This window comes from Balaenoptera acutorostrata, chromosome 1, assembly GCF_949987535.1.
Source record: "Balaenoptera acutorostrata chromosome 1, mBalAcu1.1, whole genome shotgun sequence".
Lineage (NCBI taxonomy): Eukaryota > Metazoa > Chordata > Mammalia > Artiodactyla > Balaenopteridae > Balaenoptera > Balaenoptera acutorostrata.
Genome location: NC_080064.1, coordinates 103,969,964 through 103,984,256, shown reverse-complemented (window position 1 = coordinate 103,984,256; position 14,293 = coordinate 103,969,964).

Sequence of the window (14,293 nt, the reverse complement as noted above, 5' to 3'; positions counted from 1 at the left end):
TAATAAAATGTAGCTTTTCATCAAAGTACCGAATCAAGGTATTCTGTCATTCATTAATAATACAAAATAGAACAGTGGTTCTTAAACTTTAGAGTTGTTAATTATCTGAGAAATGTGTTTAAAATGCAGACTAGTTGGCCCAACTTCTAAAGAGTCTGATGCATATGATCTAGGATGGATTCAAGAACGTGCATATTCAACAGATACGATAAGTTGATTTTGATGTTTCTGTTTCTGGGACTCATTTTGACAGTTGTAAAGTAAGGTTTGAAGAAGTACCTACCCATGGATGTAAATTCAATACCTTCCAAACTAAAAATTATTTGTTAATCACTGCTTAATCTAACTAGCTTTCTTTAATTTATAAATAAACATTTAAACTTTCAGTAAAAGATGGGTGGATTAAACATGGGGAATTGAAGAACATAGTTATCTTTATCTCACCTGAAATTCCAATAAAATGACAGTGGATGGATTTTTGTAAAAGTCATAAATCCACAAGAACAAAGACAATTAGGAGAAAAGACACTAGAAGAAAGATGACAACAAGATCTTGGGAGTCATAAGGTAGATAGACAAGAGGTAAATGATGTAGTGGTGTGGAGGAAGCAGAAATCTCCATGTGCAGTGGGGAAAGTGATAATGGGAAGCCAGTTTGCTCAAGTGAACCTCATAGAGGCCTGGTGATCAGAGGTGCCAGAAACCTCTGAATTTAGGGATGAGGAGAGGGGGCTGAAAAGAGGAGCATTGATTCACAGTCTGTATAAGCAGCAGTCAAACCACAGGTCGCTTCTCCTATGCCATCAGGAGATAGAAGATTAATGTTCTTGAAATTGACAAAGAGGCTCTAAACTCAGAGATACCTGGCCAGTGCAGCACAGGTGTGCAGTTATCCATTTACTGTCTCTCACTTCCAGATCTACGCTTCGTTGTCCTGATTTGTGATATGGGAGCTGGACCCTGTGAACATTTTTCTTTGCTGACTGGCTTGATAATAGGCCTTGTCAATAGAAGGTTCTAGAGTGACACTACAGGGTGATAGCAGCAGGAAAGTGCCTGCTTCCCTTCTGGTTCTGTTTCTCCTACCATTTCTTTCAGTGAGGGAGCCGGTGGATGGTCTGGCGGTACTTACCTCAGTGACCCTCATGACCAGCTCTAGCCACACTCAGCCCCTGCTGTCTGCCTGTCTGCCACGTCCATGGCAGTTCTAGCTAGGCCCTCAGGAAACTGCTCCCACCTAGTGACCATTTCCACAGTGGCTCAGCCCATCCACAACCTCTGCAGTGGAAGGCCACCTCTACAGATGATCTCTGGAAGGCCTCTTTGCCACATGTAGGCTGCATGTTCCTGTAGTAACTGTGCCTTCTTTGAGGAGATCTAATCTCAGCTTGTGTGTGGTGGGGAGGGGAAGCATGGTGCCTCTCCTAGTTCCTAGTCCCATTTCCTTTACGGTCCGCTCTTCCTCCATCTAAATAGTCTAAAGCTAGTAACTGGTTTTCTACTTCTGGAGCTTTTAGAGGCTTTTTTTTTTTTTAAGTAGTTAACCACTTTTAGCTAGTTAATATTTCCTTACATTAAATTTTCCTCTGTTTGAATTACTAGTGTGGTTTCTGTCTTTTGATATAGCACAAGGGTTTAAGAACAGGGAGTAAATGAAAATCCTCATATTTGAAAGTGAGATCCACAGTTTCCTTCCTTCCTTGACTCCCAAAACACTAGCATACGGGATTATATCCCTCAGGCAGGAGGATCCCTCCAGGGAGAAACTGACTGACCCAAGAGAAAAGATTTCCATCACTGATGCATTGAGGTTCTGCAACAAAGTGGCCAGGCCCCACCTCATAGCCCTGCAGTGAAGCCCATCAGTCAGAAAGCTCCATCTCTGTATGTAACCAGCTTTCTGTTCCTTGCTTATAAATATGAATGAATAGCTGAGAATTACCAGGAGTCTGAGGAAACTTTTCACTGTAAAAGATAGTTTTAGTAACAAAATTTTAGTGACAAAGAAGCAGAAAAAAAAAATGAATTAAAAGAAAAGAAAACACCCTGGGCTTAATATCACCTAAGTCATGTGATAGTACATTCATAAAGAAAAAAAAAGCTATTAAGTGAACATTCAGAAAATGGAAAAGGACTCTTGGAAATTAAAAATGTGATCATCAAAAGCTCAACAAAAGACTGGAAGACAAAGTGGAGGAAATCCCCTAGAAATTAACCAGAAAGACAAACATATGGAAAAACACAAAAATTAGAGTATCAATCCAAGAAGAATAATTATACTAAGAGGCATTCTAGAAGGAGACGACAGAGAAAATTAAGTGAGAAATTTTTCAAGACAATAATACAAGAAAATCTTTTGGGCCTGAAAGACATGAGTTTCCCTACTGTAATGGCATGCTGAGTTCCCAGAACAAGGACACAGAGACACATCATTGTAAAATTTTAGACAGTTGGGTAAAAGATAAGATCTAAAATCAGAAAATCACTAGCCTTCTAATTAGCAACACTAGAAACTGGAATATAGTGAAGGAATGACTGCCCAGTTCTGAAAGGAAATGATTATCAACTTGGAATTCTATACCCAGCCAAGCTATCAACCAAGTGTGAGAGTAGGATAAACACATCTCCAGACATGCAAGTCTCAAACGTTTCACTCCCTTTTGCCATTTCTGGGAGACTTCTGGAGAATGTGCTTCATCAAACCAAGAAAGAGGACAATATGAGAGCTGTGAAACAGGGCATCCAACATAGGAGGGAAGCAAAGAGAATTCCTGGACGATACATCTCTAGCAGGAGAGGATATCTCAGAAAAATCAATGAAAATGACAGGTTACCTTACTTGTTTGGCTTGCTAAGAGGAGTTTTAAAACTTTGACAGAGAGTTTAGAAGAACAGTTAGTGACAGAGCAAATGAAAATATAAAATAATATCTCCAGACCATTTTTTAAAAAGTTATAGAAGAGAGGAAATTAATCATAGTACAGTTTGTGCTTAGCTGTGAATAATAGGTAGTCATAGTAATATTAACACTGAATATTGACTTTTAACCAAAAATCATGCTTGGAAAAAAAACATACTACAAGGATGGAGAAAGAGAAAAGTTTCTGTGGGGTGTGTTGAGGGGGTTGGTGGCTGTAAGATACTTAAATCCTCATTCTCTATAGTAGGAAGGCAATAGATAATACCTAAACTTGAAAAATCAAGAAATATTAAGTATAAGCACATATATCAATATGGATATAAATATCAGAAGAAATGTCTGAAAGAGTGGGAAATGGTTCCCTATAAGGAGTAAAACTGGGGGCATAAGGAAGACATAAGCAAGAAACTGCCCTTCTTTACTTGTTGAATTTTAATACTTGTTGAATTTTAATACTCTGTGCAAGTATTATGTGAATCAATAACTAAATGTGAAGACATAGAATTTCAATGACTTGAAATCCATCACTATTATTTTTGCTATTTATGAGCCATCCTGTTGGGGGTCTCCAAGACCACCACTAGGTTTGGTGGTTTGCTAGGAGGACTCATAGGACTCAGCATATAGCTGTACTCATGCTTTATTACAGCTAAAGGATGCAAAATAAAATTGGCAAAGGGAAAAGGAGCTTGGGGCAAACTCCAGAGGAGACCAAGCACAAGCTTCTGAGAGTCCTCACCCAGGGCAGCCACACAAAACACGTTTAAATCTTTCAGCAATGACTAGAGACAGCACACGTGAAACGTCGTCTACCAGGAAAGCTCATTAGAGACTTGGCGTTCAAGGTATTTATTGGGGGCTTGTCACTGCCTAGCACATAGTGAAATTCCAGACTCCCAGAAGGAAAGCAGGTGACCAACATAAGCCACATTGTTTACACAGAGTTTAGGCACATGGGGCCACTCTTATCATTTGGGGAAAGTTTTCTATCAATCTAGGGAACTCTTTATCATTCAAATTCCCAGATGCCAGCCAATAGCCGACCTCGAAAAGCAGGTCTTTCCAAGGATAGCCCTCTTAGGCTGCTATGTTAATTCTTTTTTTCTGCACCAACATTAAAAGTTTTTACAGTTTTTCATACAACATGGCAGAAAAGAGCTGAGAGAACTGGAAAGACCCCTGCCTGAAGCCAGTCATAAGACCTGAGTTCAAGTCTCACACAGGCCACTTTAATGGTCATGTGATGTTGGGAGAGAAACTGAGACTGAGACTTGCTTTTTCCATAGGGCTAATGGAAAGTTTGAAGGATAGTAGACAAAAAATAGGTGCCCAGGAAATGTTGATTTCTACAATTTTGTGATTTTGCCTACTCATTTCCCCATTTTAGACTTCATCCTTTACTTCTCACTCAGCCTCCCCTACCCTGTTTTTGCATTAAAATAAATGTGTTCTAGGGCTTCCCTGGTGGCGCAGTGGTTGAGAATCTGCCTGCTAATGCAGGGGACACGGGTTCGAGCCCTGGTCTGGGAAGATCCCACATGCCAAGGAGCAACTGGGCCCGTGAGCCACAACTACTGAGCCTGCGCATCTGGAGCTTGTGCTCCGCAACAAGAGAGGCCGCGATAGTGAGAGGCCCGCGCACCGCGATGAAGAGTGGTCCCTGCTTGCCGCAACTAGAGAAAGCCCTCGCACAGAAACGAAGACCCAACACAGCCAAAAATAAATAAATAAATAAATAAATAAATAATAAAAATAAAGGAATTCCTTTAAAAAAAAAATGTGTTCTATTCCAAGGAGTTTTTAAACATTTCCTTCACATAGTTTGTCTTAGCTACATAGAAATCCCTGCTACTCTTCATATGCACTTATCGGCAAGAGGCCATGCAACTCCCCCAGCTCTGGGTGTGAAACTCTTTGATGGGTCCTTTACGAAGAGAAACCACATCAGTGTAACCAGCATTGAGTGGGTTCCCAGTGGGCGACTCCCAGCGGCTTTCCTCCGTGTGTCTCTGGTTTGCTTTCATTCACAGCAACTCCCCCAGGGTTGAAGAATGAAGAGCGACTCCCCTAGTTACATCTTTCCTTACTACGCCCACATGACACCCCTCAAGGAATGATTCTGTACAAAAGTCAAGGAACCTACTGACCCCATTATTATTGTTCACTCCCCAGTTGCCCTGTCTTGCCTCCCCAAATCCACTGGTTTCTGACCATCTGCTCTGAAGTAATCCAACACAAATCCTGGGTCCTGTGGAACATTGTTTACTGTCCACCTAGCCCTAAAAGGCTATTTTCTATGTGATCGGATTGTTCTGAAGATTATGTGAGCTAACAAACGTGAACGTGTTATGGCAAATGTAAAATGATATGTGAATCATGAATATTGTTTTATCACGCAGTTTGAGAGTTCTGCAGATCTACCTATTAAACAATAATTATTTACACATAATTACACATAATTATTTACACATAATTATTATTTACACATAAAGTGTCCCAGTATGATACAGTTATGGCCCTAGAACCCCAAAGACTTCATAACTAAAGTGTTTTAAATTTTTAAAAAATATTGTTATCACCGGGGCTTCCCTGGTGGCGCAGTGGTTGAGAGTCTGCCTGCCAATGCAGGGGACATGGGTTCGAGCCCTGGTCTGGGAGGATCCCACATGCCGCAGAGCAGCTGGGCCCGTGAGCCGCAGTTACTGAGCCTGCGCGTCTGGAGCCTGTGGTCCGCAACAAGTGAAGCCGCGGCCCGCGCACCGCGATGAAGAGTGGCCCCCGCTCGCCACAACTAGAGAAAGCCCTCACACAGAAATGAGTACCCAACACAGCCATAAATAAATAAATAAAATAAATTAAAAAAAATATTGTTATCACCAATAAATATTTGTATCAAATTTAAATTCTTGGTAAGAATCCCTAATCTTTTACCAGTTTGTTTGGTTTTTTTTAAACTTCAAATTTGTACCATTTATTTGTTTTTAAAGAAATCAGTCAAAAATGAGGCTGTTTTGATGAACACAATGACTTTAAATCAGAAGTTATGGATAACAGTTTGAATCTCATGTTAGCCAATTGATCTCTGTGTTTTGTTTTGAAGGCATAACATTGAGAAAATCCTAATTACACAGAATAGAAATCACAAAACATAAGTTTTTAAAAAACAGCTTGCTTTAAATCTAACAATGCTCCTTAAATAACTGTACTAGAAGCTTGAAGAGGGAATAGTGTCTCGTGACTGTGTTTCAAAGTTGAATCATTACCAATATCTAATAAGCGCTTGTCATTCTTTAATTGGTTATTAGTCTATGTGGAGAGCATGGATAAATGGCTCCCTCAGATAATATGTCTCCACTATTTGGAAGAAAATACATTTGAATCCTATGGTAACTTTTGATACCAGGATATTTCAATCTATGACCTTTTACAAAGTTTCATACGACTGAGCTCTTGCCTTTGATAGAGGTGCATTCCACTTCACAACAGTGAATCTAACTTATTTTTCATATTGATTCCACACTTGTTTCAATTTCATCTCTGACACTCTCTGTAGTTATAAGCCCAGTGACACTGTTATTGTACACAGCCACAACGATTTTACTGAATTTACTAAAAATTAGTAAGAGATACAGGCTTGAACAACCATGTTATATTGCAGAGATATGTAGCGAATGGGATCTCTTTATCGCCCTCCCCCAGAGGGATTTCTTGTCTCATCTGAATTATTCATACAAACATCCTGTCTTGAACTTCACTATGAAAAATGAAAACTTGGTACTCACAGCCCACAGCATTACAGACAATGCTGAAAAGTCCACAGTTTAAATACTATACCTTAATCAGGTTAGACTATTTGTGTGGAATTAGCCAACACTTGGAAGACTCCGGCATCTTCGTAGAAGTTCCTGCATGTCCCTGTGGCACATAGTGAGACATCAAACACATTTCAGCGGCAACATTTGTATGTGTTACGGCTTGTGCAGTTTTTCTATTACTTTTTGCTCTCTACTGGCACTGCTGTTTCGCCAGTTTATTTGATGGAGTATTAAAATTGATCCCAACAATTAGGAGTGCCATCTCCTGTTATGTAATAAATCTTTTTTGTTTGTACCTGCATGATTACTTTACAAAAGAACAAGCAGAAAGGTGAGACCCACCTTTGGAAAGGTGAGCATTCCTCTCGGCCACTTTTTCAATTCAAACTAGAAATAAACTATGATAATATTTAAATATCACACAACAGAATGCCTTCAAGAGTCTTAGACTTATAATAATGGAGATACTGTCACTCACGCAAACATCTGAAAGGAGTGCTTAGTGGTGAAATTGCTAAGAGTGTTCTCGGAAATCTTGGGATCTACTTCCTCCAAGAAGTCAGACACAGGATGCAATGGACTTTCAATGAGTCATTAATTTGACATTCATTGGCCCTTTTGTTGACAGAATGTAGAAAAAAGTGGGTTTATTTTCATGCTGCCACTACGACTAATTCTAGAGATGGCATAAAATGCAGGGCAGCTGCCTAGAAATCCTGGGCGGCATCATCCTGTGCCTTCTATTTACCAGTGGGGAAAGGGGAAGGTGCTGTGGAACTGTAAATCCAATAGGCTCTCAAGAGATTTGAATTGACCTCAGTCCTGGTGTCTGGAAATCCATCATTCTACATAGACACAGGGACTTGAGCGGAATGAATAATTAGTATGGTTTAGAGAATTCAATTCATCTAGTATTTATTGAGTGCACTGTGAACACACAGTGTTCAGGGCCAGGTGCTGGAAAAGGCAGGAAACGAGGATGGGAGAAAATATACCACAATATATGAAATGTTTCTAATCCTCAGGAGCTTTCAGTATTGACAGAGAGAGAACACACTTAGGAAATAATGAGAAAATCCAAGAGACAGTGTCTAATATTTAAAACCATAGATGCATGCAAATGAGTGTCAAGATCAGGCCTCATCTTGAGACATGGGTTGGATGGGGACTGGGAAGGCAAGGAGACTGTCAAGTGGCAATTAACTGGTCCAGGGAGAGATGATGAGTCTACATTAGGGTAAAACAGTGGAAAAGGACAAAACGGTGATACTGACAGAAGTGCCAGGAAGAGTATTGATTGACATGAAAATCACACTCTTATTTTGACAATGTAGATTTCTTCTGATTCTCCTAAAAACATGTTTTTGTAACATTCTAAAGTCCTTTTCCACTCTAAAACAATCTATTTGTTCTAAGCCAATTTCAACTCTACTGACTATCAAAACGTTCTCTAAGAAAAATCAAATATAGAACTTGTCATTAGGATAGTTCTGGAAATGATGCAAAGATCAAAGAAAATAAATTTACATCTTCCTGAAATTTAAGCTTAAGCTAAATAGAGTTTAGGTGTATAGAACAGGACTATGAGGGAGAATAAGAAGAATGAGGGAGATGATATTTTAATGATTAAAATGACATCCTCAACATAAATCCCATTTTTAAAAATGTTTGTGGTACACATTACTGTCTTCTCCGAGGACTCTCCTCCCCTTCCAGACACACGGAGGTTACAGTTTCCCACTCCTTAGAAGTTAGGCAGAGTCACATGACTAACTTTGAAGAATGCTGTCGGCCAATGTGATGTGTATAACTTCCAGGAGGAAGATTTTAAGAGCAGGTGCACGACTTTCCATGCTCCTCTTCTGCCATCTCACGAGGAGATCACAAACCTAGATAGAGCAGCGAAGTATGGAGGAGACTCTCTCAGCCTGGATCCTTGACGCTTCTCATGGAGGATTGTTGCCCTGAAGAGTCACCTGAGACCTTAACGGATGTTGCAAAAATGAGGACTAAACCTTTGCTATGCTATGCCCTGAGACTTTAGACGGTTTGTTAGCACAACCTATCTTATCCTGACTGGTACAGTGTTTGATTTTTTTCCTTTAATTTTCAGTCAAAAATTTTAAAAATCTGGTTTAGTTAGAGAATAGTTCTAAGAAGGCCAAGAACCTAGATTTAATCTCCATGTGGATTGTTAACTTAATGGAGAGAAAAACTGTTTTAGGAGTCCATGGAACTCAAACTTTGTGGGCCTTCTCAGATTCCCATGATTGCCTCCTTTTTTCCAAAGGCATTGCTTGTGTTCCCAATTCTACCATCATCATCACCAATCTGTTGGCACCCTACAAAGATTTCTGTGCCGGAGACTAGGTTAAGACCGGCATGGTTCACACATCTCAAACACCAAGCCTTATTCACTCCACGTCATGTTTCCACTTCTGGAACTTGAATGAAATGGTATACCATGAAGCATGGGATCTGGCTTTCTGAGCAGCCAAGTGATGTCACCCAAAAGTACAGGGGGTGAATTCAGTCCTGGGGTAAACCTTGGCCAATGGGAATCAGGAGATGCTGAGAGCCAGCAGATAATATTTTCTCTTCCTTTCTCCCTTCCATACAATACACCGAGGCATGGATTTTTCTTGCAACATTTCCAGAGGAAATTCCACCTGAGAATGTGTTTTCTTCCTGGCTCCTTGTGAAGATGGCCACCTTGGTAGTTCATTGCATCACACTTCATCACACTCCACATTTGTCCTTGCCCCATCTCCCTTTTCCTCATCCTTAACACCCTGGGCTTGCACCTTCTGGAGGGGGAGGAGAGCCCTCGGAGAACACAGTAATATGTAACACAAATGTTTTTAAAAATAGGATTCATATTGAGAAGATCATTTTAATCACTAAAATATCATCTCCCTCATTCTTCTTATTCTCCCTCATAGTCCTGTTCTGTACACCTAAACTCTATTTAGCTTAAGCATAAAATTCAGGAAGATGTAAATTTATTTTCTTTGGTCATTCCATCATTTCCAGGACTATCTTAATGACAAGTCCTATATTTGATTTTCTTAGAGAACGTTTTGATAATCAGTAGAGTTGAAATTGGCTTAGAACACATTCCTCTCTCTTTCTCTGTGCTAAAGTTTTTCAGGGCAAGTACTGTTGAGAATGGGAGAAAGGGGCCAGGGCTTCAGCTGTTCAGCACTGCCTATGATGGGGTGGGTAAGTCTGCCTAATTCTGAGATGCAGTATTAGGAAGGCTATATTAACACATATTTATTCAACAGTTCATCAGTAATAAATGTGGCATTTTATCTCCATCTACCTGAATCCAATGTACATTTTTCAATTGGTTCCAAACACAGTGGAGAATAGAGTGTACTTTATTGGTCTGCCCCTTAAACTCCAATATCCCTGAAGCCTTCTGGTTTCTTTCTTTCTTTTTTTTTTTTTTAATTTATGGCTGTGTTGGGTCTTCGTTTCTGCGTGAGGGCTCTCAGCAGTTGTGGCAAGTGGGGGCCACTCTTCATCGCGGTGCGTGGGCCTCTCACTATCATGGCCTCTCTTGTTTCGGAGCACAGGCTCCAGACGCACAGGCTCAGTAATTGTGGCTCACGGGCCTAGCCGCTCTGCGGCATGTGGGATCTTCCCAGACCAGGGCTCGAACCCGTGTACCCTGCATTAGCAGGCAGATTCTCAACCACTGCGCCACCAGGGAAGCCCCCTTCTGGTTTCTTATTCTGGAATTCTAGTTTATCATATATTAGACCTCATTCTATTTCCCGTCTCTCTTAACTTTCCTTTCATATGTCCCATCTTTCTGTCTTAGTCTTTTTGCATTCTGAGTAAAATTTACATTTGTATTTCTTTCAGTTCACTAATTCTCTCTTCAGCTGTAGATACCCTATTGTGTAACCCATCCCTTTTTGATGATACCTTTTTCCTTGCTCATGTTTCCAATTCCTTTTTCTCCCTTTCAGCAGTTTAAACTGTACCATAATTCTAGTATCTGAGGTCCTAGATGATCTAATTCGACTGTGTTATTTTTGTTGACTCTTGCTTGTGGTAGCTTGTTTCCTTATGTTTTTTATAATTTCATGATGTGATCTTGTGTTTGGCTGAACTGTATTTGTGGGGATCCTGAGAGCCCTGGATTGAGGCTATGCCTTCTTGGGGCAGTTAGTGTTTGCTTTTACCTGTCACCACATACACTACAAACGTGGAGGCACTTCACTAAATTTCTCAGCTTGCGTCTTCTTGCGCTACACCAGTAGTGCTGAGTCAAGTCTTAAACTCAAAGTTTTAGGAGAGACTTTTTACATGGCCAGCTTCAGCACAGGCTGAAAAAATTCCCACAGAGACTCCCTTTGTTTTTTTTTGTTTTTTTTTAAAGGAGTGTTTCTATTTTTTTTTTTAATTAATTAATTAATTTATTTATTTTTGGCTGTGTTGGGTCTTCATTGCGGCGAGCGGGGGCCACTCTTCATCGCGGTGCACGGGCCTCTCACTATCACGGCCTCTCTTGTTGCGGAGCACAGGCTCCAGACACGCAGGCTCAGTAATTGTGGCTCACGGGCCCAGTTGCTCCACGGCATGTGGGATCTTCCCAGACCAGGGCTCGAACCCGTGTGCCCTGCATTGGCAGGCAGATTCTCAACCACTACGCCACCAGGGAAGCCCCTCCCTTTGTTTTTTTGAGCAGCTTTTCCGTAGATACCTTCTCACTGAACCTCTTGGACTATGTCAACATTTTATGGGGTTCTCTGTTCCAACTCTCACCTTGGGATGGGCCTGAGGCTTTACCTTCAGTCCTTACACAACCATTATACTCAAAACTCTGGTTTATGGGAATCAGCAAATCTCCAAAGGGCAGCTACAGCTTCAGAGTCAACTCATTGCTAAGTTTTCCAGCTTCAGCTTCATTTGGGTATGTATTTCACTACCTTTTTTTGGCCAAGATTGGTAATGACTTTCAGAGGAGATTTGATATATTTTGTCCAGGATTTCTAGATTTCTTGCAGTGGGATATTTTCTCAGGACATTTCACTCACAATATTGGCAGAAACAGAAACCTCCAGAATGCTAAACAAATTGAACACGGAGACTTTTACGTCGATAAAATTGATTGACGTAGCACCATGGCACATGGTACTATATCCATGTGTAGTGGACTTCGCCATGCTTTGTGACCACCTTGTGTTATTTGAACAGCCTCCTATGTTTGGCAAACTTCCCATATTACTGAGTGCAAGTGTGGACTTGCACTTCCTAAGGTGGAAACCAGAACTCAGTTCCCCATCTTCCCATGTGGGTGTAGGGGACAGGCATGCTATCTAGACTCGGCTTATCCGATGCCCCAGTGTAAGAATTGGATTTGGAAAAGAGCAACATGAAGATCAGGAACACATGGGGATACCTTTTGGCCAGAAGAGCAGCAGAATGGCTGCTTTTGGGGGGAACAGTGACAGAGCTTCTGATGTATAGCGCCTGGCATCGGCGGTGGGCACCATGGTGCTGCCCAGGGTGGTCTTTCTGATACAATCCTGTGATGAGTCGTACGCTGGGCTGTGCAGCTTCCAAGCCCGACTGGCCCTCTCAGACAATCTGTGTGCTACCCCATAGCCCATAATAAATTCCCTTTTTGCTTAAACTAGCTAAGTGGGTGATGGTGTTTTGAATTAAGGACTCTGACTGATAGCCTTTGGATATAGCAAAGTAAAGAGGTTTAATTATGAAGACTAATTCTGCAAGGTACATGAAGAAATCAATATCATTACATACAGTTCCGCCTCATTGACTTCTGTGTGCTAATAAAGAGAAGGCTTACAAATTCAGATTATCAAAATAAACGTGATATTGTATTTAGAAGAGAAAAGTAATTTAGAATTTTAAAAGATACCTTTCTTAACAATTTTGGTTCAATGGCTTTTTAAATTATACAGAATTCTATTGTCTGGTTCAAATTTAGGAGTATAGTGGTATGTGTGTGTGTGTGTGTGTGTGTGTGTGTGTGTGTGTGTGTGTTGCAAGTTTGGTTTGATCTGTGGTTTAGTTAAAAATAAGAAATGAGTCTTCATTTCCAGTTGGGATTTTATGTAAGTTCCTGGCAAGGTTATTATTACAAAGATGCAAAGAGGTCAGCATCATGGAGATAAATAATCACAATGATTTTCCACATGATATCCCACGACACCCGTGATAAATAAAGACTACACATCTCATTTCCATTCCCATTTCACCTCTGCTTGGAATTCCCTCCCCTCTGTCTCTGCAGACCTAGATCATAGTTGTCCTTTAAAGCTCCCTTTTCATGCTGCTTCCTCCATCAAGCCTTCCTTTCATCCCAGCCAGAGGAAATTGAGTTCTACTTAATATTCGTGTATATGTCTGTAACCTGGCAGCATCCCTTCCGTGGAAGGTGGTAGAGCCAAACAAGAATGGTCTTTCAGTGGTTGCTCAGTCGGTTCCAGGAGTGACCTTCTTCATTTCGCCGCCTTCTGTGGCCCAGGAGCGCGCTGGTGAAGGAAGGGTGGGAGGTGGGTGGGAATGGGAAAGGTGACTTCATCTAGGTCTCATGGAGTCAAACACACAAACGGAATCACAGAGGATGTAAAACCAGCTCTTTATTTCTGTCTCCAGCCTTATAATCCAAAGCATTCAGGGTCCCAGTGGTTAGTTTACTTCGCCTTTTAATTTGTTCCCACCTCGGTTCATGGGCACAGGCCTCCCTGTTCAACCTTGGGGTCCACATCGAGCGACTGCTCTGCGTGGCAGGGTCCATTCCCCAGATCTTCCTTCGGCTGCCCACTTTTCCCCTCCCAGGCAGTTATCTTAACCCTTTCCCTCTACAGCACCACCCCCAGGTCCCACCTCTCTTTGTGTCTAAGCTTCCAGATGCCTTGTCAGTTACTCTCTGCTACACCTCCTTCCGCTCTGGGATGGGGGAGAAGGGGAACTTTGAATGCTAGAGTAGAAGAAAGTTGAGGAAGGAACCCTCATGGGAGGCTGAGCATGAGACGGAATATTTAAAATTAATGTAAGATCTCTCAGAAGGCAAATGTTAACCTCCTATCCGCGTATCTCCTGTATCTCATTGTACGAAAAGACTGTCTCTTTCCAAGACCTGGATTTCACAACAACAAAACGACCTCCTTTATTATTGTAACCTTGGGAGGTTTATTCTCTGGGAAGGGGTGGGGATGGTGAGGAAAAGAAAACCCCATCCTTCCAATTACCTCTCTGGCTAGAAATTAAGCATTTTGAGAGAAAGAGCTGTTTTCTTACACCTTCCTCAGTCCTTGTACAGATAGATCAACAAATATTTGCTTAATGGATGGATAGACTGTGGAACTAATCTAGCAGAGAAAATGTCATGTTCTGATTTTGATGATACATATTATGTCTTCGAATGACTGGTTTTTTTTTTAAGGTGAGGCAAGTTTGTTATGACCTAAATCGTCAAGACATTTATACCCACCTAAGGCGCTCTCTATGGCGTGGAAGTGGATGCCCACAGCCTTTATTTGCCTGCTGCAGCCCAGCAGGGCTAGCCCTGGGC